The sequence below is a fragment of the Malus sylvestris genome, chromosome 6 (assembly GCF_916048215.2).
Source record: "Malus sylvestris chromosome 6, drMalSylv7.2, whole genome shotgun sequence".
NCBI classification, from domain to species: domain Eukaryota; kingdom Viridiplantae; phylum Streptophyta; class Magnoliopsida; order Rosales; family Rosaceae; genus Malus; species Malus sylvestris.
Genome location: NC_062265.1, coordinates 15,410,828 through 15,435,730, shown reverse-complemented (window position 1 = coordinate 15,435,730; position 24,903 = coordinate 15,410,828). Strand labels below are relative to the sequence as shown.

At 39.0% G+C, this 24,903-nt stretch overlaps 1 long non-coding RNA gene across 4 annotated transcripts; it reads left to right on the top strand.

Annotated features, from left to right (window-relative positions):
* Positions 1-8,651: 8,651 nt before the first annotated feature.
* On the top strand, positions 8,652-16,825 carry LOC126626449 (uncharacterized). Of its 4 annotated transcripts, none has more exons than XR_007624692.1 (3): positions 8,652-8,736; positions 15,598-15,719; positions 16,481-16,825. It is a non-coding gene; the product is annotated as an uncharacterized LOC126626449 (long non-coding RNA). The 4 variants fall into 4 exon arrangements; XR_007624693.1 differs by lacking the exon at positions 15,598-15,719 and adding an exon at positions 8,872-8,993; XR_007624694.1 differs by lacking the exons at positions 15,598-15,719; positions 16,481-16,825 and adding exons at positions 8,872-8,993; positions 9,755-10,099.
* The last annotated feature ends 8,078 nt before the right edge of the window (positions 16,826-24,903 follow it).

Genomic DNA, 24,903 nt, shown 5'->3' with positions numbered 1-24,903 from the left:
TGTGTTCTTTGGAACCCCTAAGTACCCTAGTTTGGTTAGATGTTATTTCCCTTAAGTAAGAATGGTTTTGGAATGTTTTTGGGTGGAAAAAGTTCATGGAAAAATTTGGGTTTTTCATGGATGTTCTTCATTGTTCTTGATGTTCTTGCCAAGAACAAAAAGGTTTGGTGTTTTGATTCAAAGTTTTGAATTATTTCATAAAGTATATGTGATATGTTTTTAAATGATTTATTATGTATTTAAAGTGTTAGATATTTGTATAAATGATGATTGAAATAATTGTGATTGAATTATTTCATAAACTTATCTTACATACACTTGCATGTTTTTGACAAAACTCACTAATCAACACACACACCAACCTTATCCCTCCCCAAAACCAGCCACTCCCTCAAAGGGAGTACTTTTGGGGCTTTTATGCAATTACATAAAGTTTTGATACTTTTGTGTATTTGCACTTTGGCCCAAAAGTTTACGTTTTTACGTTAAGGTCCAAAACGCTAAAGGACAAATTGTTTTGATCCTTTAATGATGTTTTTGCATTATTAAAAGTTTGGGTTCTAGTTGTATTTACATGAAGTTGTGACTTTTGTGTATTATACAAAGTGACCCCAAAAGTTTTTGTTATTGCAATATGGCCCAAAAGTTGAGGTTAATTGCATGATGGCCCAAATAGGATGAGAACAAAATTGTTTTGTCTCTTTAAATGAGAATTGGATTTTCATTTTGTTTAGCTCCATTTAAATCAATCTTATGGATACAAAAACCAAATGAAAATGTTGCATTCAATTAATTAGTTAAAGTGTTAATTAATTAAAGGGTGATTATGAACCTAAGCCTAATATAATTGAGCTATGTGAAAGGCGTTTCAAATTTGTTTGAACCATGGGAATGTGTAGATTAGATTTTGGTTGTAATTTGATTTGATCAAATGTTGTAAAAGGGCTTAAGCTCTTCTTTACTTTAAAGTAATTTGTTATATGCAAATGTTGTAATGAGCATAAGCTCACCTTTACTTTGAAGTACTTCTTTCTTGCTTTATACGATATGCATGAAAATGAAGTAGTTGGGTCCAACGCCCCTAAGACAACACGCTTTAATGTGATTAAACGCGTAACTAAAATCAATCACCATTCCTAGACCGAGATTCAACACAAGGCTCGTGTTGAATCTAAACAAAGGTTCATAATCATCCTTAGGCCCTAAGGCAACTATGTAGTCCATCAAATGAATGCAAAGTTTATGTTAGTAGTATCATATACTCTTGCTTTAAAAATCGTTTTAAAAGCATAGTGGGAGTATTATGTACAACTAAAACAAAGGGATGGACCAATAGTTGTAATAGGACCAAAATAGTTTTAATAGAGATTAAAGTGTATGTTTATATGTGATGAGACACAAAACCCTCAACCAAACCAATATTAAGTTGATAAGCGGAGAGTGCTTTGAACACTCTTTCGTGGCCTTCCACCGTGGTAGGCTCCGATCGTTTGTGACTCGTACACCGGCTTCACCCTATAATGGGGGAGTACAAAGTGCGTGCTTACACTCAGGAGGAGTTCTATATACATACATGATGAAGTGAGGTAGGCAACGAGTTTAGCCAACATGATATAATTCTGAGGCTATGCTTGAACCCCTACACGAACTAGGCATGGTGGGAATGACTTAACTAAGTGCAATGACGCCAACATGATATAATTCTGAGGCATCACTCTCTAGAGGCCAAATAAGATGGGTACTTGCATTAGTTGCAAATGAGTAAGCGTACTCTCTCATTATTATTAATGCTAGCCAACATGATATAATTCTGAGGTGGGCTTGGTAATAGTGAGCCTCCCATAACCTACTAGGAGTTTCATCCAAAACTCTCGAATTCCTATGAGGGATATGGAATTTGCCAAAAATAGTGGGTGGTGCTATTTGATTTAAAGACCCAAATCAAATGGCTTAAAATCAATCAATCTATATTCGTTATGTATTTGATTACCAATATATTTGCAAACGCTATCCAACACTTGACAAAACCGAACGTTTAGTTTACGGACTTGGTACTACAAAACCATAGATTGTCTTTAATGGCTTGTAAAAGTACCAAAGTAGTCTCATCCTCACAATCTTACTATTGATAATGTATCATTAGAAGAATATGTTAGAAAAGGTCTATCATAACGAGGACAACACTTTTAATGTCATAATTCTTCAATTACAATTTGTTGTATGAAGAAATAGGAGTTGCTTTGAACAACTCTTAGTCAATGCAAACACTTAGTGCTTGTTTCTTTGTTACATGAACAAGGAACTTGAGAAGAAAGCACAAAGGCATGAACACTTAATGTGCCATGATTCTTCATTTACAATTATTGTATGAAGAAATGAGAGTTGCCTTGTACAACTCTTGAAGGTTTGTAATTATGTTTAGAACATAATGGTTGGTTGACAAAAATAGTCCATTAACATGGACTTATGATGATTTTGAATCATTGAATGTTGAAGTGATAAATCACTTAACGAGACGGAAACTAGGCAATGACTTCACCTTTGTGTCCCTATCCTAATGGTTTACTAAGTTTATTGTAAACTATGTAGTGAACAATAACCACATGCTCTCCAAAATTGTTTGATGTGTATAACACAATTGAAAGAGGTTTCAAGAGAGATAGTGGGAGTTTAAGGACCATGTCTAATGTAGTCAAAGGTGAAAGTCAGATAAAGAAGATAAATAACTCCAAGGGAACAAACTTTCTTTATGAAAGGATGGACATTGGAAGGGGTATTTGCAAGAAATGTCTTGCAAGTGTCAAGAACACACCTTTCGAAGGTGTTGTAAAATGTTCTTGAAAAGTTCAAAACAGTTGGTTCTTCTACTTGAATGCATGATTCCGTATTAGTAACAAAGCTTTACAATCGTTGTAAAAGTGTGACTAATAAGAAGTAGAAGATATATGAGAGAAGAGAAGGTGCTTCACATTCGGAAACGTGAATCAAATGTAGATCTCTGCGAAAGCAGATGGTACTTACTTCCTCATATGAACTACCAAAGAAATTGGAAAAACATAGATTGTCTTTGTATTCCAATTTTAAGGAACTAAATTCCGTCACTATGTGAAATGGATAAATGTTTTGTTTGACAAAACAATGTTCTTTATTAATCAATGATTGGATTATGGTAATCTAATTAATTATCTCTATAATAGAGATAATATGGTGGTGTTAACTGTTTAGAAAATAATGATGCTTAAAACCCAAAAGGTTGCAAGGTAGTGACTAATCCCAACTAAAGTTGTGATACCTCTAAAACATAAATTACGAGTTGGTGAAAGATGGATGCTTTGGATCGTTAGATCCGGATCCAATACCTTCTTGTTAAAATTGTATAGAGACGAAATGTTCGAATCTTTATTCTTTTGGAAAGAAGAAAGAATCACAAAGTTGTTGAGGGTAATTCACTTTGATGTTTGTGGCACTTGTCCACAAACATATTACTACTCATGTTGGATAACATTCACCGAAGATCACTCTCGGTTGGACTATAGTTTATTTTGAATAAACACAAGTCCGAATACTTTGCAAAATGTTTCAAAGAATTCAAGAAATGTAAGTTGATGAGTAAGACATCTAAAGTATTTACCTCCTTAGATTTGATCCAAGGAAAGGTAACACTTTAGATGAGTTTCCTTGAAAGATATCAAGGAAAATAGCATCATAAGATAATGTATTTCTCCATTAGGAGAAGAACGAACTTGAATAAGATTTAGTTCGTTAGATGTTATCTATTACCCATATATAGGATATATACTTCTAAAACAATATGATTGTCAATGAGAAGATCTTCCAATATTTTCATGACTCCATAAGATGTAGTTGGAAAGAAAGACAAATCTTAAGCATGTTAAAGATTTGGGGTTGTGTGCTAACAAGCAATATTTGTTTGATAACAATCTTGTAGGATATCCTTAAAATAACTTTTGGATATCGCTTCTATAAACCAACTAACAAATGTTGTTTTGTTGGGTAGTTCATTGTAATTCTACAATGTGATTTGCCTAAAAGCAAATGAACGAGAGATAGAACTCAAAGAATGGGTTCTTTGAGAGACAAGAAAGTAATCAACAAATATAACAACCTAGTTCCTATACCACAAGCTCCAAGATAGTCGATAAGAATTTATAAACCGTCTCAGTTGAATGGTTTTGAACTTTATGACTATGTCATAGAGTTGCACCTCTTACTTCGAAAGAAATAAGAATGAAAAATCCTTATGACTACATTGAGTGCATATACGATATATACTCAAGGAAATGGTAAAGTACCATTTGCCTCGAAATAATGAAACCATCAAAGCTAATTGGTAGCTTAAGGTGACTACAATCAAATAGAATGGTTGACTTTAAAGGAACCATTTTTGACGTAGTCTTAGTTTCAATAAATTCAAAGATTGCTAACTACAACTAAATGGTGATTCAATGTTTGGACATAATATGGGTTTCCGAAACCATTATTAAGACAGTCTTGATAATATATGTCTAAAACTATAAATCACAAGACATGTAAGTTGTAGAGATCCATCCATCATGGATCTTAGCAAGTTAGTGGGAGCTATTTGCATTTTATGAGAAAAAGGATCAAATCGTTTGATTTCTCATAAAGATGTAAATGAATCTTTTGTTTACTAGTTTTACAAAAGATTAGTGGGAGTTAATCATGTTCCTAAAAATTTAAATATATATGATATATTAATTTTGGAAATGAAAAGAATACTTCTTCGTTAAAGTTATGACTTTAATACATTATATGAAGATAGAATGTATTTGGGAGATATAGTCTATATACATGGGATGGAAATCTATAATGATATATTTCATGATATAATTGGATTATATCAATCCCTAATAATAGACAATGGATGCTAGGAAGTTTCTCATATGATGATAAACTTCAATATGAAGGACGATTCTAGTGAGACTAGCAAGTTGCCCTTCTCAAAGGGAATGTACCATTTGACTCCCAAAGAAATAATGCGTAAATTGAATCCTTTATGCATACGCAGAAAGGTGATTTATGTATTTCATATTGTATGAAAAACATTGATATGAGTTGTACCTAGAACGCTACAAGACGATATCAGTGCAAGCCCAGGATCAGAACCATGGCAACTGTCAAGTGAGTCCTTAAGTATTTGAGAAATACTAAAGGATAAATTCCTCAAAGAATGAGGAAGAATTAGAGTAACGTAAGGGAAGCGTAAATGTATTAGATTATGAATCTAATCCATCATTGGATGTTTCTTCATTATGAATGAAGAGATAAACGAATATCTCTTTATTATGACTAAAGAGATATTTGGATGGAAACATTAAAGTAATGACTTTAGTGTGTTCCATTATGAATGCAAGATATATTGCCATATAGAAGTTTACAACAATGTTGTTTGGATGGGAAAGTTCATTTATGAACTCTCTATTCGGTTCCAACCAGAAAGTGTTTGACACTAATGGGGCGATAGCTCAAGCCTGGGAATCAAGGTCTCATCAAAATCCGAACACAAATGAGAGACTAAACCACATGATTGAGAATCATGTATAATGGTGACGTCGTTATTCTCAAGGTTGCTTCTGTGGATAACACATATAGATATCCACTGCCTAGGCCTACTATTCAGCCATTTATGAAATGACTACAGAAGAGATATCATCATTGATGATCAAGCTGATTGGCTCTAGTGCAAGTGGGAGATTGTTGGAAATGTGCCCTAAAGCCAATCATGTGATGATACTTTATGGACATTTCACATGTTAAACTAATCTAGTTTAACATATAAAGGGCATAGATTATTGTTTGAGCCGTCTCATATAAATGTTATATGCTTAAACGATAAAGTCCAAGGAATTTGTGATTGAGAGAATGTAATCTAATGAAGTTAGATTCTTGAGACCATTCTTTCGTAGACACATCCTAAACGTTCCTGATCATAGGATTGCCAATTGGGCATTGACAGTCCGTCAAGATCGGTACGTACTATGTCTTCTCTCAGGGAGAGTGATAAGTCTCGAATCATTGGTGTGTGTGACATCAAGACAAGTACGGTAGGTGCTCAATAGAGAATGAGTTCACTGAACGCGATCAACGAAGAGTTCTCATATTCCATGTCACATAAGAACTCATGGTTGGGATAATGCAAAGTAGTCCTTTGACCTGAGGCATCATAGTTGTCTTGTGGTTAAGACCTTGATCTTTGATTATGTCAAAGTCATCCCACCAGGAGGGTGTCCACGGCATCGTTGGGGTCAAGCCGCTTAGCTATGGAGACAAGTGAATGCGCAACAAGGGATCTCTAACCTTCAAACCGTTTGAGGGAGAATACTCTATGATATGATTTGAATCTTTGGCCAAAGTATGAATGAGATTAGGGAATGCGTTCCGAATCACATTCAAGGTAATCATATAAGCACAAGACACACATTGGATAGTAGACATGAGAAAATAAACTATCAAACCAAACAATGTGGTCAAGAGTATTAGATTAGAGAAGGACCGTATTGCATTTGTAATCTCGAACTGAATAGGTTCTCTAACCTCTTCTGATTAGCTTGGGTAACCATGATATGCTGCTAGGTGTCACTCATGGTTTGTGGAAGCCCTAAACGTGTATAATCACTAAAGGGAGAATTGAAAATAGTTTCAATTCACAATCGATGTAAAATGGTTTTAATCGCCCACTACCTCGCTAAAAGGAACCTAATGGATCGCACACCGTGAAAGGTGGAGATTGGAGATTAAACGGAAATGAGTAAGAATGATTAAATGGTTTAATCATTTATTTATGGCAAGGATTAATTAATATGTTAATTAATCAAACGAATAAGTTCGTTAAAGACTTCGGGATAGTTTTGGACCTTAAGGCCCAATGGGCTTCGAACGTCAAGCCCATTAACTTAAGTTGTATGACAATTTAATGAATGAAGATTCATTAAAGCCCAAAAGCCCAAATCCCATAAGGTGGCCGGCCATATTAGATGAATTAGGGTTGTTTGGTTATTTAGGTCACTTAAAGAAGTGACTATATAAATGACTTTATAACTAAATATTCATTAAGTGAAAAATGCATTTATTTTTGGGGAAAATAGGTGAGAATTGTCTCTCCATTTTCTCTCTAAAGAGGCCAACACCTTGGAGGGTACATCTAGCAATCCTACTACTCCAAGGTCACTCATTTCTTCTACAATCGAACCTTGGTGTCGAGAATTAGAGGTTCTCAATTTTGGGAACTTGGAGAACCTATTCTTCCATCCAAATCCATGGATCTAAGAAGCAAGGAATGAAGGCCCTTATCTCTTTGGGTGATTAGCCTTTGCTTATGCAAAGAGGAATCTACAAAGGTATTAATTTCAACTCACTTATGTTTTGAGTTGATTATTGGTTCACCAATCTACTAGGCTTTGAATTTCATGGGTAAATGTTTTGTTTTTGAGTGCATGTAAGCATGATTCCGCCTTTAATTGTTAATTGCATGCTATATGATGTTGCTCAAATGAACATGTTTTACAAAATAAATCCTTCACTATTGCCACCAGTTGCTGAGCTCTAACATCTGGGTTCAACTTCTTCAAAGAAACAGCATGCAAAGAAGAATACTCAGTTTAGGTAGCCATAAATTCGGCAATCTCGACTCTCAAGAGTGAGGAATCAACATTAAGGTTGTAATCATAGAAACAAACTTCTACAGGTCTTCCTTGAGCAATGCAAGGTCCTCCAATGGGCACTTTGAAATCCTCTTCTCAGTATGGCTCTTGATATCTATAGTAGTGTGAAGGCTGATGCGATGGATCAGCTGCTTAGTGCCACTAAGGTTTGGCCCTTTAAGAGAGATCTTGGAGCTAGCTGGTAAAGGTGCAGGACGCATGACATGCTCTTGCATACCTACACCTGCACACGGTAAACTTGGGCAACTTGGCGGATTCGTAACAAGCTCTGCACCGAGCAGATCCCTAATCTCTTCGTCTGTATGTAGATTGCCTCCAAATAGCTTATCTGTAAAAGAATGAATACCCATGCTCGCCAAGTCAAAAGAATGAAAGGGCCCAGCTTAAAGAAGACAAAGAAAGGTGTTAGAAACAAAAGTTAAACCAGTGAAAGAAGAAGAAATCACGAGAAATAAAGAAATACATACATCTTTCTCAAGTGACACACGACCATCAAACTGAGAAGGCCTAAACACTTTCTTCTTCTTGTGATGAAAATTAACGTCGCTGTCATCCAGAGCACCTTCATGTGGTCATTTGTTCAGAACTTGTTGACACTGTCGCAAAATAAGTTCATCTTCGTATGAATTAACTTCGTCACCCACCTCTTTAGAAGCATCTGAATGATGAAAAAACAAGCATGGGCATTGAGGAGGTAAAGCCTGTCACAGCCCGTCCCGGGATTTTTATATCTGGGACGTGAATTGACGTAATTACCCTTGGCGGGCATTAAGGTACGTGTGTGTGTGACATTATTTGAATTAATTTTTTAAGTTTTGGGATTAAACTTTTGGAATTTGAATTTTTGTGGTTAGGGATTTGGATGGATGGTGAGGATTGTGTTGGGCCACACAATCACACACACACGCACTCCTTGTCTTCTCTCCCTCTCGTAGCACTCTCTGTCTCTCTCCCTCGACCTCACACACACACACCCGATGTGTACGGCACACACCCAAACCCTCCAAAAACTCGACGGATCGAGGCAACCAAGGTATGCATCTTCATCCTTTCGACGTTCTGAGTTCATTGGTACTAGTTTTAGGAAGTGAAACCCTCGAAATCACGGGAAACCCGAACCTCCATTTTTGAGTTACTGTTCATGCACACGTAAAATGTCGTGTTTCAGGGAATTCTAAGCTTGTAGTGAGCTTAGTGAAGTCCTAAGGAGGCTCGGAGTACTTCGTTTGAAGGATTTGGACGTCGGGATCACGTGGTTCCATTTTGGCCGAATTTCTTGGGAATTTTCCGGTGAGATTTCTTGATTTTTAGAGCCTTAAACTAGTCTATCGTGATTCTACATGTTTGGGGCTTCAATTTGATATAAAATACGAAGAAAATGGGTGAAAAACGAAGGAGAACAAGAGGTTTTAAAATTGGTCGGAAAACGGTCGCCGGAAAAACCAGTCCGGCGACCCAAGGAAGAAGAAGGGCGCGTGGGGGGCGCGTAGGCCCGTGCCACGTGCGGCGCGTGGGGGCGCGTGGAACATCAAAAAAAATAATCTAAAAATATGTCGACGTTCGTGACGTCGAGTAGATCACTGTGGTATATTCATATACCCAAATTGAGCACCGTATGAGAAAGTTATTACGATTATTGGTTTGGTGCTTTAAATAACGTTTTATAGTTTTCGCATTTAGGTGAAAATGTGAATTGACGATCCGACCGTTGGATCGTCACCAAACTCTGATACGTTGTAATACGTAATATTTGAGGATTATTGGAACTTACGGATTGGGAATCCGAGTTACGGATCTTCCGGAATTGGAGTTGTAAGTTCATAAAATAAAATGTTAACCGTCATTTAGTTTTGGAAATTGACGGAGATCCGACCGTTGGATGGTAATGAAATTTCAGGATGTTGTCCTAGAGATATATTGTGGGCCTCTGGAAGTTATGGATTTAAAATCTGAGTTGCAGATCTTTCGGATCGAACTGCGTAGTGATGTGTTTTATATAAGTTATATTCTATCGATATGATTTCTGAGGTTGGATTTGATTATTGTTCTAGGCGGCGATCGTCATGACGCCTTGATGAGTTGTGCTAGGGAGTTGTAGGGCGAACTCCAGGTGAGTGGGCAGTTTTGTTTTCGTATTACCTATATACTATTGAGTTTTCCCAGAAATTGAATTTAAATGAAAGTATGATTTAAAATGCCATGGATAGATTTATATGAAAAGTATGATTTGAAATGCCATGCATAGAAGTATATGAAAAGCATGAATTGATGTATGATGCATATATATATGTGAATTGGTGCTGTGGACGCACAGGTAAGTATCAGGTGAGTTTTATATTATTCATGTGCATTGTTGATGTGTATATTGTGGATAGCTCATAACCTGCAATCATGGTGTTAGTGCTTATATTATTCACCACACCGCACGCTCGTCTTGGATCCAAGTAGGTGGATGTCGTACAGACCAAGTGAGGGTTCCGACATGCTAGTCGTATAGATTACTAGATGTGATTCCGACTAGTGGGTGACCTTAGATTATGTGCACAGATGATTGATGAGAGAAGCACTAGAGCGTATTATTACACCATCCATGTCGTACAAACTACTTCAGGTAGTTCCGACTTATCTGCAGTGTAGTGCCGTACAGGTCATCGAGGTGACTCCGGTTGGATTGGATGTTGAGCTATGGAATTAACCGTACAGGACCAACTGCAGGGTCTCCGGTTAATTCACCATTTCACCTGTTACATTGATGCATCATTTATTTTGTTTTCGAAATTAAAACATGGCATACTTTCGAGTTTTAAAGAAAAATTGATGATTCGAGATTTATGAAAAGTATTATGTTATTATATTATTTTCTGGGAAAAGTATACAGGTTTTACAGTGAGGGGTTAGAATTATTTTTGGCGAAATGTTTTTGAAAAGCTTGGTTTTACTGACCCACTCAATTTTGTTTTTCGCCCCTCCAGGTTCTTGATAGCAGAGTTTTGGTGGCCACGAGGAATCCAACGGTATTCTGACATAATTCACAAAAGTAGGACTCACCCTCGAGGGTTTCCATTTTAATAATTGTATTTTAAAAGCTTCCAAACTGTGTAAATGGTTACGTCACTCTCATGTGACGGCCAGCATGCCCTCCTTTGGGACGGGGTGTGTCAGTTGGTATCAGAGCCTAGGTTTCAATCTTGGACATCTTTAGAATTTCCTAGTGTCTTCTGTCAGAACTTTACCGCCTCGTAGCGAGCCACGTAGTTGGGATGAGTTTAGTTTCCCGGATATAGTAGCTTAGGGGGGGAAACTATTGCTAATATAATCCAGTCTATTATCTAAGAAACCCTTTGAGACTGGTTATAAGTTGAATTTGAATCACTTTATGGAAATTATGAACCTGAGGGAGCAGAGTGTTGGCTTACTCACTTGGAAAAGACGTTTTGGGTTATGCAAGTCAAAAGAATCTTCCTTCTGACAGGTGGGTCGAGACGACTACCTGGTTATGGGTTATGAATTTGTATTCTGGTGGAAACAGGAGTATTATTCGTTGTCACCGGAGGAAACAGCTGATTGAGAATTATTTAAGGAATTGTTAAAGAAAAGATTTATTCCTCCGGTATATTATGATGGTAGTAAGCAAGAGTTTGCAAAGGTGAAACAAGGAAGATGACGACAAATGAGTATTATAGAAAGTTTTTAGACTTGCCTCGTTTCCATTTGGATATTGTTGCTAAGTTGGTTGAAGTGTTATGTTGTTTTAGGCTGGATAATAAGAAGAAGTGACGTTCTTTGGCGACCACTATCTATTGTACTATCTATCAAGAGTTTACGAGATGTTGCTGAGGGTTGAGGACTCTGAGAATATGATCAGCGTGAGTAAAGAAGAATAAGAAAAGAATGGTGATTAGAGGAAAGACGATGAGTTTAAAGAATCGTCATATCAAGGACATCGAAAGACTCAGAGCTTCAAAAGAAGTGAAGTTAGAACTAATTCTTCCAGCTTAGGTTTAATACCACTGGTCAGAGGCGAAGTGATAGATTTACTGGTGATCCCAGAACTTAAAGACAAGGTGACTCGAGTAAGGAAAATGTACCTTTGTGCCATAGGTACAATATTAGACACTTTGGAAAGTGTGGGGATCAGTGAATGTGTTCATGTGGACGGATGAGACATAGAGTTATGAATGGTCCCTAGAATCAGTTATTACCCAGCAGTCTTCCCTGACACCACAATATCGATCCAGCAGGTTTATGGACTTAATAGTTTGGTCAGATGGGCCGTGAGTACAGGGATATTTGATGAGTTATAAGTCCAGCCGTACAGGCCACAAGAGGTGGATCCGGCGAACATGTTATTTGGAAAATTGAGGAGTAAGCCGTACAGGTCATTCTAGCTGACTCCGGCTGATACATTTCTTATTATGGACGATGTTGCCAAAGAGAGTAATGTTGGAGCACGATCGAGGCGTATTTATGTATTTCTAATGAAGAACAAGATGATAATATTACACCTTCAGGGTGTCCAGTGATGGTGGAAGAAGTAGTTATGCCAGTGAATCTTATCGTATTAGACATTGTGGATTTCGATGTGATTTTAAGCATAGATTGGTTAGGTTATAATCTTTCCAATATGGATTATCAGAGGTTACTTTTATGGGTATGCAAAGTGGATTGAGTTAGGCCGTTATTTATCCTGTGAGAGCAAAGAGATTGTTATCAAAAAGCTGCCAAGGATACTTAACTCATAGGGTGCTAAATGATGTTGCTTCTAATGGTATAAGAGATGTAAGGCGGTTAGACATTTTCTTGATGTTTTCCCTGAGGAATTACCTGGATTGCCGTTAGGTGGAGATATGGAGTTCACTATTGATTTGTCTCCAGGCACAAATTTTATGTTAAAGATTGGTTCATGATGAGTTAAGGGAATTGAAAATTCGGTTACAGGAATTGGTTGACAAAGGTATCATTTAAAGTACATCACGTTGGGGGGAGCACTAGTTTTTTTGGTGAGGAAGAAAATGGACATTAAGGCTATGTTTTAATTATAAGTAATTGAATCGGGTAATGATCAAGAACCGTTATCCATTGTTGCGTATTGATGATTTATTGATCAACTTAGAGGTCTGCGTATTTCCTAAGATTGACTTAAGGTCTGGTTGTTACCGATTGAAGAGTTAATGATAACATTTCTACGATTGTGTTCAGGACTCGTTACGGTCATTATGAGTTTCGTGATGCTATTCGAATTGACGGATTCTCCTGCTGTTTTATAAGTTGATGGATGAAGTTTTCCAAGAATATCTTGACAGGTTCGTTATTGTTTTCATTGACGATACTCTGGGATACTCTAAGCCGAGAGCAGAGCATGTTAGATATTTAAGTTGATGTTACAAAGATTGAAGGAACGTTGATTGTATGCTAAGTTTAGCAAATGTCAATGTTGTATGAATCAACAACAATTATAAAATGCGTTATATATGCTTAAGGTATTCAAGCGAAATTTTAAAAGGTAGCAGCGATTGAGAATTTGGAACAACCGCGAACCGTGGCTGAAGTTTGGAATTTTCTTGGCTTAGCAAGGTGTTATAGATGGTTTGTTGAAGGTTTTAATGATGCTTCTTTGAGTGGTGTTGGATGTGTTAAAGTGGAAGTGTTAAGGTAATTGTCTATGCTCCGCGACAAATGGAAACCTCATGAGATAAATTACTCTACTCGTGATTTGGAATTAACAACTATCATCTTTGCTGGGAAGATTGGGAGACATTATCTTTATTAAGAAAAGGGTAAGATTTCTACGAATCATGAGAGTCTCCAATATCTGTTTACTCAGATGAATCTAATCTTAGGCAACGAAGATGGATTGGGTTGCTTAGTGATTAAGATTGCACGACCAGGGTGATCTTGAAATTTTTGTGACCAAAGCACTTGGTAGGAAAGCTCCAGTAAGAATTGATGCTTTGTATACTTGTTATGTTTTCCTTCTTGCGGATTTGAGACCTACTGGGATGAAGCTTAAGGTAAAAGTTAAGAAGAAGTTTTATTGGCTAATTTTCAAGTTAGGCTGATTTTAGTTGATTGTCTACTTGACGCCTAGAAAAGTGAGGAAGGAAATTTTGGATGAAGCGCATTGTTCAGCTTATGCGATGCACCCGGGAGGAACTAAAATGTATCATACCATTCGACCATTTTATTATTGGCCTGGTATGAAAAGAGAAATTGCTGAGTATGTGAGTAGATGTATTATTTGCCAGCAAGTGAAGGCAGAAAGAAAGAAACCTTTTGGTCGGTTGCAGCCACTTCCCGTTCCTCAGTGGAAATGGGAAAATATCACTATGGATTCTGTGTATAAGCTTCCACGTACACATAATGGATTTGATAGCGTTTGGGTGGTTGTAGATCGGCTTACCAAGCCAGCACACTCCATTTCAGTGGGAGAAAAGTATCCTTTGAATAAATTGGCTAAGTTGTTCATCACAAAGATTGTGAGGTATCATGGAGTTCCAGTAAATATTATCTCTGATCGAGACCCGAGATTTACTTCTAAATTCTGGGTGGCTTTTCAGGAAGCTCTGGGTACACAATTACTGTATAGCACTGCTTATCATCCTCAAACTGATGGGCAATCAGAGAGGACCATTCAGACGTTGGAAGATATGTTGAGATCTTCAGTATTACAATTTGGTGATTCCTGGCATGATCGCCTGGACTTGATGGAGTTTGCTTATAATAACAGTTTTCACTCGAGCATTGGTATGTCACCATTTAATGCACTTTATGGTAGGGCGTGTCGAACGCCATTATGTTGGTCTGAGGTTGGTGAAAGGGTATTAGAAGGCCCAGAGATTGTAGATGAGACAACTCAAAATGTTCAGGTAATTAAGTCAAACCTGAAAGCAGCCCAGGATCGACAGAAGAGTTTAACGGATCGGCATACTACTGATCGAGTATATAATGTGGGTGATTGGGTGTTTTTGAAATTGTCACCTTGGAGAGGTGTGGTACGATTTGGGAAAAGAGGAACGCTAAGTCTGAGATACATTGGACCTTATGTGATCATCGAAAGAGTTGGTGAAGTTGCCTACCGGTTGGAGCTGCCTCCGGAGTTATCCAAGGTCCATAATGTGTTTCACGTCTCTATGCATCAACATTATATTTCTGATCCTTCTCATGTGATCCCTCCTCAACCGCTAGAGATTAATCCGGACTTGACTTACGATGAGGAACCAATCACGATTTTGGATTGGAAAGATAAGGTTATAAGGAACAAAACGGTTAGTTTGGTGAATGTGTTGTGGAAGAACCATTCTGTTGAGGAAGCTACCTGGGAGACGAAAGATCGGATGAGAGAGATATACCCAAGGTTATTTTATGGGCATTAAGTGCGTTATTTGGTTCTGGGAATTTCGGGGACGAAATTCTATAAGGAGGGGAGATTGTCACAGCCCGTCCCGGGATTTTTATATCTGGGACGTGAATTGACGTAATTACCCTTGGCGGGCATTAAGGTACGTGTGTGTGTGACATTATTTGAATTAATTTTGTAAGTTTTGGGATTAAACTTTTGGAATTTGAATTTTTGTGGTTAGGGATTTGGATGGATGGTGAGGATTGTGTTGGGCCACACAATCACACACACACGCACTCCTTGTCTTCTCTCCCTCTCGTAGCACTCTCTATCTCTCTCCCTCGACCTCACACACACACACCCGATGTGTACGGCACACACCCAAACCCTCCAAAAACTCGACGGATCGAGGCAACCAAGGTATGCATCTTCATCCTTTCGACGTTCTGAGTTCATTGGTACTAGTTTTAGGAAGTGAAACCCTCGAAATCACGGGAAACCCGAACCTCCATTTTTGAGTTACTGTTCATGCACACGTAAAATGTCGTGTTTCAGGGAATTCTAAGCTTGTAGTGAGCTTAGTGAAGTCCTAAGGAGGCTCGGAGTACTTCGTTTGAAGGATTTGGACGTCGGGATCACGTGGTTCCATTTTGGCCGAATTTCTTGGGAATTTTCCGGTGAGATTTCTTGATTTTTAGAGCCTTAAACTAGTCTATCGTGATTCTACATGTTTGGGGCTTCAATTTGATATAAAATACGAAGAAAATGGGTGAAAAACGAAGGAGAACAAGAGGTTTTAAAATTGGCCGGAAAACGGTCGCCGGAAAAACCAGTCCGGCGACCCAAGGAAGAAGAAGGGCGCGTGGGGGGCGCGTAGGCCCGTGCCACGTGCGGCGCGTGGGGGCGCGTGGAACATCAAAAAAAATAATCTAAAAATATGTCGACGTTCGTGACGTCGAGTAGATCACTGTGGTATATTCATATACCCAAATTGAGCACCGTATGAGAAAGTTATTACGATTATTGGTTTGGTGCTTTAAATAACGTTTTATAGTTTTCGCATTTAGGTGAAAATGTGAATTGACGATCCGACCGTTGGATCGTCACCAAACTCTGATACGTTGTAATACGTAATATTTGAGGATTATTGGAACTTACAGATTGGGAATCCGAGTTACGGATCTTCCGGAATTGGAGTTGTAAGTTCATAAAATAAAATGTTAACCGTCATTTAGTTTTGGAAATTGACGGAGATCCGACCGTTGGATGGTAATGAAATTTCAGGATGTTGTCCTAGAGATATATTGTGGGCCTCTGGAAGTTATGGATTTAAAATCTGAGTTGCAGATCTTTCGGATCGAACTGCGTAGTGATGTGTTTTATATAAGTTATATTCTATCGATATGATTTCTGAGGTTGGATTTGATTATTGTTCTAGGCGGCGATCGTCATGACGCCTTGATGAGTTGTGCTAGGGAGTTGTAGGGCGAACTCCAGGTGAGTGGGCAGTTTTGTTTTCGTATTACCTATATACTATTGAGTTTTCCCAGAAATTGAATTTAAATGAAAGTATGATTTAAAATGCCATGGATAGATTTATATGAAAAGTATGATTTGAAATGCCATGCATAGAAGTATATGAAAAGCATGAATTGATGTATGATGCATATATATATGTGAATTGGTGCTGTGGACGCACAGGTAAGTATCAGGTGAGTTTTATATTATTCATGTGCATTGTTGATGTGTATATTGTGGATAGCTCATAACCTGCAATCATGGTGTTAGTGCTTATATTATTCACCACACCGCACGCTCGTCTTGGATCCAAGTAGGTGGATGTCGTACAGACCAAGTGAGGGTTCCGACATGCTAGTCGTATAGATTACTAGATGTGATTCCGACTAGTGGGTGACCTTAGATTATGTGCACAGATGATTGATGAGAGAAGCACTAGAGCGTATTATTACACCATCCATGTCGTACAAACTACTTCAGGTAGTTCCGACTTATCTGCAGTGTAGTGCCGTACAGGTCATCGAGGTGACTCCGGTTGGATTGGATGTTGAGCTATGGAATTAACCGTACAGGACCAACTGCAGGGTCTCCGGTTAATTCACCATTTCACCTGTTACATTGATGCATCATTTATTTTGTTTTCGAAATTAAAACATGGCATACTTTCGAGTTTTAAAGAAAAATTGATGATTCGAGATTTATGAAAAGTATTATGTTATTATATTATTTTCTGGGAAAAGTATACAGGTTTTACAGTGAGGGGTTAGAATTATTTTTGGCGAAATGTTTTTGAAAAGCTTGGTTTTACTGACCCACTCAATTTTGTTTTTCGCCCCTCCAGGTTCTTGATAGCAGAGTTTTGGTGGCCACGAGGAATCCAACGGTATTCTGACATAATTCACAAAAGTAGGACTCACCCTCGAGGGTTTCCATTTTAATAATTGTATTTTAAAAGCTTCCAAACTGTGTAAATGGTTACGTCACTCTCATGTGACGGCCAGCATGCCCTCCTTCGAGACGGGGTGTGTCAAAGCCGCAGGTCTATCTTGTAAAGAAGCTGCACTCGCACAATCAAAAGGTGCCAGTTGTGTAAGAACCATAGAAAAACCCTTTATCGACGCATCAATGTGTAAACAAGAAGAATTGGTGCCACTTGCCGTCCCCAAGTCTTTATGGTGTACCTTTGACCACCAACCTACGTAGGCACGGGTCACTGAATTACTCTTGAACTCGTCCTTGACCTACAGGATGATAAAAGCATTTGTGCATGCACAGGTACAAGACTCCCAATGCATATACACAACTTGCAAGGATTCTGACTGTGCATTTTCCTTCAGCTTGCCTGGAACATGTTGGACAAAGCCAAACTGTATGTTAAAATGGTGATGATTATACGGCTGAACAATATATCAGTATCCTCGCCGCAAAGAAACATACCCCGAGATAAGACTTGTAAAATAAGACAAGTCTGAGAAATGAAGGTGGGAATCATTGATAAGGCCTTACCACGCCGAGCCAACTCTCACCAGATGGTCCATCCTTAAACCGTCACAGCTTCTAAACAACGATCGAGCCTGCAAATCATCAAAGCTCTTTGTAGAAAGCACGCTAGAATACTTTGTCATCAAAGGCCCCAGCTTGACTAAAGTTGGTGAAGAAGGCCCCGACTTTTCTAAAGTCGACAAAGAAAAATGAGTGCCAAAGTATTCACCCAATTAACCATACACATAGTGGTAGGGAAGTACTGTAACATAATCTTCGGTGCTCGCCAAGTTCTAAACAACACTCAAGCCATCATAAATATTGGCTAAAACTGGAATAGCAAGGCTAAAATATTCATCTGCATCCATCTTGCTAGCCACTTTGAAGACTCCGAGATGGATAAAGTTAATGTCGTCTTTAGGGAAAACAAACTTACAAAGCGAACAAGCTAAGAAAGCAGCTAGGTAAGATTCTTCCAAGTTTTAAGCTTTCAACTCAGCAGGGGAACGGTGCCTAACTGAAACAATGGCACCTAACGGGTCTGAGTCTCCCTTTGGCTTAGTGGACTTGTTGTGGCCACTTTTCTTCGAAGACTTCTTGTACTTCATGGCATCCAAATACCAAAAGCGGATCCATGAAGAAACCTTCACACCTGACTTACACTGAGCCTCCTGGGAAAGCTAGTGATATGCCCAAAACAAATAGCGGCAACTTGCAGGCAATCCTCGGCTAATGCAATGAGAAAATTCCTCCACGATAGGAACAACCTCATTGTAAAACTTTCTCTGGATTGGCAAGCCTCTTATCTTGTGGAGATCCTAAAGTGAAAGCAACATTTACCCTTGAGCCATGTGAAGAGTGTTGGTCGCTGACACCAAGGCTCAAAGAACGCACGAATGATGGAAGGATGACTATCATAACTAAACAAAGAGGCATACACGGCATGATAAAGGCCCACACCGGTAAGCACTTCTTTGGATCGACTCAAGACATCTTCAAGCCATTCCCAATAAAACTCAGTAAAGACGGCATTTCCAGTAGTAGATAAGATGCCATTCCAAGTCATAGCTTCGATACGGATACGATCACCAAGAAGCTTAAACGAAGCCCGTGAATTGTCACAAACATGGTGCGAAGGATTCAAGATAAGAATCCTCGACGTACACGCCTTCTTCTTCATATTTGGTCAACCAAAATATGTCACCTCCGAAGATACTTCAGAAGACCATGACTTGATATGCACCGAGTTGTGTTTCGCAAGAAGAACAATCCCCTTAAGGCTAGTCAACAGTGTACAAAGCTTCAACGTCATTCCCTTATTTTGCGAATCGCCTTTCTTCACAAGAATAGTGATGGTATTGCTCTTAAAGCACTTGAAAAATACTATAGCTGCAACAAAACAAACAAAGCAACATAAGCATAAGAGTGGGGCGACAAGAAAAAGAAAATTGCTTCACTAAAGCAAAAGACATGCGAAACAAACCTCATGAGTGTTGAAGGATAACAATGATAAAGTCATAACAAAGAAAAGAAATCAGCCACAAAAGCTTGAGTAGCACAACAAAAAGGGCAGCTACAAGGCCATTATTCAAAGCACGTTATAGTAGCAAAGAAAACCAAAATGCTACGCAATCGCACTACGTAACCCCATAGCAATTACGCAAGCAGTTTCTTGCACTGCATAACAATGTCACCACTAAGGGGAAAAACTGTGACCAAAAGGCACTACACAGCGTAACACTGCTGCAATCTTTTGCACAACACCACGCTGTAAAAAGTGACGCTCTGCAACATGCACCAAGCAGCAAAACCCACAGTAATAGCAGCTACACAGCACTGCAAGCACAGAGGCAGAGCACAGCAAGGGTGTTTTGTGACAAAAACACACACACAATTGTCCTACAAATAGGGGTCAATTACTTCTAATGCTATAAGGGAAATACATACCAAATAGCAAAAGGAAAATAAAAAAAAGGAAGTACATTTGTTTATATCAAATTTAGGGCCTCGTATTTACATCTCGTACAAATACTCGGGGGACTTAAATGTAATTATGTGATAAAGAAAGGGGCAAATATGTAATAAGTGAGGAGTCCTTATTTTATAAAATGACCCATCACCCTCACAATTAGAGGAGGCCATTTCTGAGGCCAATTCCTAGGCCCTCTCACCCCCTCTCAAAGCTCTCACTCTCAGAGCTCTCTCTCCCTCAGATAAATACATAATCAATGTGAAAGTAGCCCAAACCTTGGGGTGAACCACGATACATCTTGTGTTATTTACATTTTTTGCCGTCTGTGGGAATCGACATGAAAAGTTATGTCGGTTCTGTTTCATTTTTTCATCTCACCACCGTGAAAACTTCACAACCTCTACCATGAATCTGTAGAAACCCAAGAACCCAAAGCTTTCCCAGAATTCCCAACCTAAGCCACACTTATTTCTTTCTTTCTCTCTCTCTCTCTCTCAAGACCAGAAACCAAACCATCTCTCTATTTGAGAAATAGAGTCATTTTCTCCAAAACTCAAACCTCCCTCTTTGTTCTAAATTCTTTTGAATTACTACTACCACACACAGAGGGGACACATGCAGATGAGAGTTGAGGAAAGGAGATCGAAGTTGGGAAATTGGAATATGATGGAGGATACTAGATCCGTCGTCTGAGTGGGTGACATTAACACAATGGATCTCGTCAGTGGAGGAAACAGTCTTAACAATTCTAACCTTGCCTCAAAACAGCGATTGCATCCAACGCACGAGCTTCATGAACGCTTTGTTGATGTTGTGGCACAACTTGGTGGCCCAGATCGTAGACGAAATCTTGACTTGACCAGCCCGAGCCATGAGGAACAACCTAAAGGCTACCTTTTCAATTTGACCCCACTTTCCCCAGGTCAGTCTCAAAGATGGGAGGACTGAGAGCTCCCCTGCTACGTCACCAGCTTACTCACCATCGTCATCTCCGACGTCAGCCTCAACGCTAAGCCCGATCTCCCCATCAAGACTTGGGCCTACGAGAAGGCCCTCGAACGGCTCGAGATCCAGCAGGTCGGCATCTCTGTTGTTGGGTCGGCTGAATCTGACTGAAATTCGATCAGGGTATGCCATAACTTTGTGGATCATAAGTTTGAGGAGCTCGACAGGGATAGAGATGGCCACCTCGCTCTGAACAAACTCCACCTTGCTGTCGCCAATATCAACCTTGTTTTTTGAAATATAAAACACGGGTTGTTAACCAGCAGCAGTTGCTCATGCATATGCTTCTTCCCACTGCCGCAACCCCTCTTCCGTCCTCGAAACTAAGCCACCTTGTCGACTCCCTGAAGCTGGAACGCCAGTTCCTCAGAGTCCCCTTCGAGCACTACAAGAAGGCGATCCACGCCAACCACCACGTCAGGGAGAAGGAGATTTCCTCCGTTATTAACGGTGTCTTCGAAGCCACTGACCAGAAGAAACTTCCGAAGCCAAGAATGAAGAACCTGATCTCGTTGGTGAATAAAATCCAGAGAGCTTGTACTGCTCTAAGTGACTATGGCGAAGGTAGTGCATTACCGACTCTTTGGGACTCTTTTCCTTCCATCGCTGTTGTCGGTGGCTAGCGTTGAACGACGCCGTGAATCATCTCAGCTCCCTCGTTTCCATGCACTAGAGCAGGAAGAGGCATTGGCCCAGTTCCAGATATAAGGCTGAAAAAGCCTTCATTAAAAGCAACGAAGGAAACCACATCATCACATTATCACATGCATCCTATGATATTTTATTCCTATCTTTAATCATTCCAACCCAAGACTATATTGTATATAAATCAAGGGGGACAGGTATCGTGGTTCTGGTACAAAGTAAGACAGATCTTAAGGTTTGCTACAGCAAGAAAAACCCGTGCTTTCTCAAGTAGGGATACTGCCCTGCAAAATGCCCATCCTCTTCACCGACAGACAAAAAGGTTTACACTTTGGCTGGGGTCTCTGCTCACAGTTTTACTACTAGAGCAATGATGAACAAACAAAAAAGATAAGAATTTTATTTTCACAACCTGCAAGCCATCAAAAGATGCCTACTCTAAAAAGATAAGCTGTCTATTATTATTTCTATCATGATTCATTTTGTCTGCCAGGTGAAGAGACAGAGAGGAAAGCAGAAAGAAAAGCAAAAGCAACGCACCAACGATCTGCAACTGTCGAAGCTTTTGTGTCGAAACCTTTGTTTGGAATGATGTAATTTATTTTTTGTATTTGTCAGAAACATCTGTATAAACCCCATCAGAGGGTAAAAAAAAAATGGCGAAGCCCAAAATAGCTCCAACCAGGTGATCAAAAGTATGCCCAGTACTCCATAATTATTCGACAACCTGCTGCTATTACCACCAACCAGGTGATCAAAAATACGCTCAGTACTCCAAAATTATCTGGCAACCTGCCGCTATTACCACCAACCAGGTGATGAAAAGTACAACCCGTACTTTAAATATCATTTGGCAACTAGCCATTCATGCCACCAACCAAGTGTAAAAAAAGAACAATCCGTACTCTAATATCATTTGGCAACTAGCCATTCATGCCACCAACCAGGTGATGAAAAGTACAACCCATACTCTAAATATCATTTGGCAACTAGCCATTCATGCCACCAACCAGGTGATCAAAAGTAGGCCCAGTACTCTAAATCATACATGAGCATTACTCATGTCATTCATACATAAACATTCATGAGCATCACTCATGACAATCATACATAAACATTCATGACAATCATACATAAACATTCATGACCATCATTCATGTCAACATTCATGAGCATCACTGATGACAACATTCATGAGCATCACTCATGACAACATCCATGAGCATCACTCATGTCAATCAGCTTCAAAAGCTTCATTTACAGAGCTCTAGCTTCAAAAGCTTCATTTACAAAAGCTCCAGCTTCGAAAGCTTCATTTACAAAGCTCTAGCTTTAAAGCTTCACTTGCAAAGCTTCACCTATAAAGCTTTAGTGTGGGGTATACAAATATCGCCTCCGAACAACTGCCACTTCTGCCCAAACATGGATTCAATTTGAAGTCTCCCGCCAACAGACTCTATTGACCGAAGACTTGGGGGACTACATTATACACCATATATTAGGCCTCAATTGGGCCTCATGAAAAATACTTGGGGGACTCTAGCCCATATTTATGTATTGAGGAGCGAGCCCTTATTCTATAAAAGGGACTCCCTCACCACCATTAGAGAGCATCAACTATACCCCATATTTATGTATTGAGGAGCGAGCCCTTATTCTATAAAAGGGACTCCCTCACCATCATTAGAGAGCATCGCCGCCTATTGAGCAACCGCCTCGCCGCGAGCATGAACTCTAGCCCATCATTCATGTATTGAGGAGCGAGCCCTTATTCTATAAAAGGGACTCCCTCACCTTCAAATGCCATAAGCCGAGCCAACCAAGGCAACATAAGCCACGAGCCTAGCAGCCGAGCAACATGTGCTACTTCTAGTGGAGCATCATTTCAGATTGAGCACTTCCTCATATCGAATGTCAGTTCAAGACAACATCTAGTTACTTCGGCCCACACATGGACTGAATTTCAAGTCTCCAACCAAAAGACTTTCTTAACTGAAGACTTGGGGGACTACTGTTTATACCATATTTAAGGCCTCGTATTTAGATCTCGTATAAATACTCGGGGGACTTAAATATAGTTATGTGATAAAGGAAGGGGCAAATATGTAATAAGTGAGGAGTCCTTATTCTATAAAAGGATCCATCACCCTCGTAATTAGAGAAGGCCAATTCCTAGGCCCTCTCACCCCCTCTCAAAGATCTCATTCTCAGAGCTCTCTCTCCCTCACCCCTCAGAGAAATATAATACAATCAGTGTGGACGTAGCCTAAACCTTGGGGTGAACCACGATACATCTTGTGTTATTTACATTACTTGCAGATTCTCGGTCGGATTTATGTTGTTCTAAGACCTCCGGTTTTGTGCATCAACAACATTCCAACCAAAAGAATGAAGCAAATTCCAAGCAAAAAAGGGCAATGTAATTTCAGCACTAAGGAGAAATACATGTTTTTGTAACAAAAATCAACAAAGAAAAGAAAAGGAAACAAAAAAAAAAAAAAAAAACAGGAAAGGGCTTTAAAATTCCAAAACATCAAAGGAAAGTACCTTTCCTTGCCAAAATACAAAAGGGAATCCCTCCAAGGCAAGGACAAGTCTTCAAGTTTCCCAAACCAAGAGGGGAAACACCCCCTTGGCCGAAAAAAAAATAAAAGGGAAAGGAAAAAAATGCAAATCCTACTTACCCAAGGAAAAATATTAAATCTTTCCAAAATCTTGAAGGAAATCACCCTCATTACCAAAATTAAAGGAGGTTCCTACCTAAGGAAGGAAAAACATTTTTTTTCCTACAACCACAAGGAAAAAAAAATATACCAAATGTATTTTGTCAAAATTATGAAAAATCAATACGCACAATAAGTATGTGCCGATTTATCCATTTTCAAAATTTCTTTCAAGACCAAGCCTCTACAGCCCTTGAAAAAAAATTCATTTTTCTTTCAAGATCAAGCCTCTACGGCCCTTGAAGAAAAATTCCATTTTCTTACAAGATCAAGCCTCCATGGCCCTTGAAGAAAAAATTCATTTTCATTCAAGATTGAGCCTCTACAGCCCTTGAAGAAATTTTTCGTCCAAGAAATACACCTCTATGGCCCTTGACGATATTCATCATTTCAATCCAAGAAATACACATCAACGGCCCTTGAAGAAATGTTTTGGTTCAAGACATACGCCTTTACGACCCTTGAAGAAGTAAAATAATTCAAGATCAAGTCTCGATGACCCTTGAGTTAGAACAT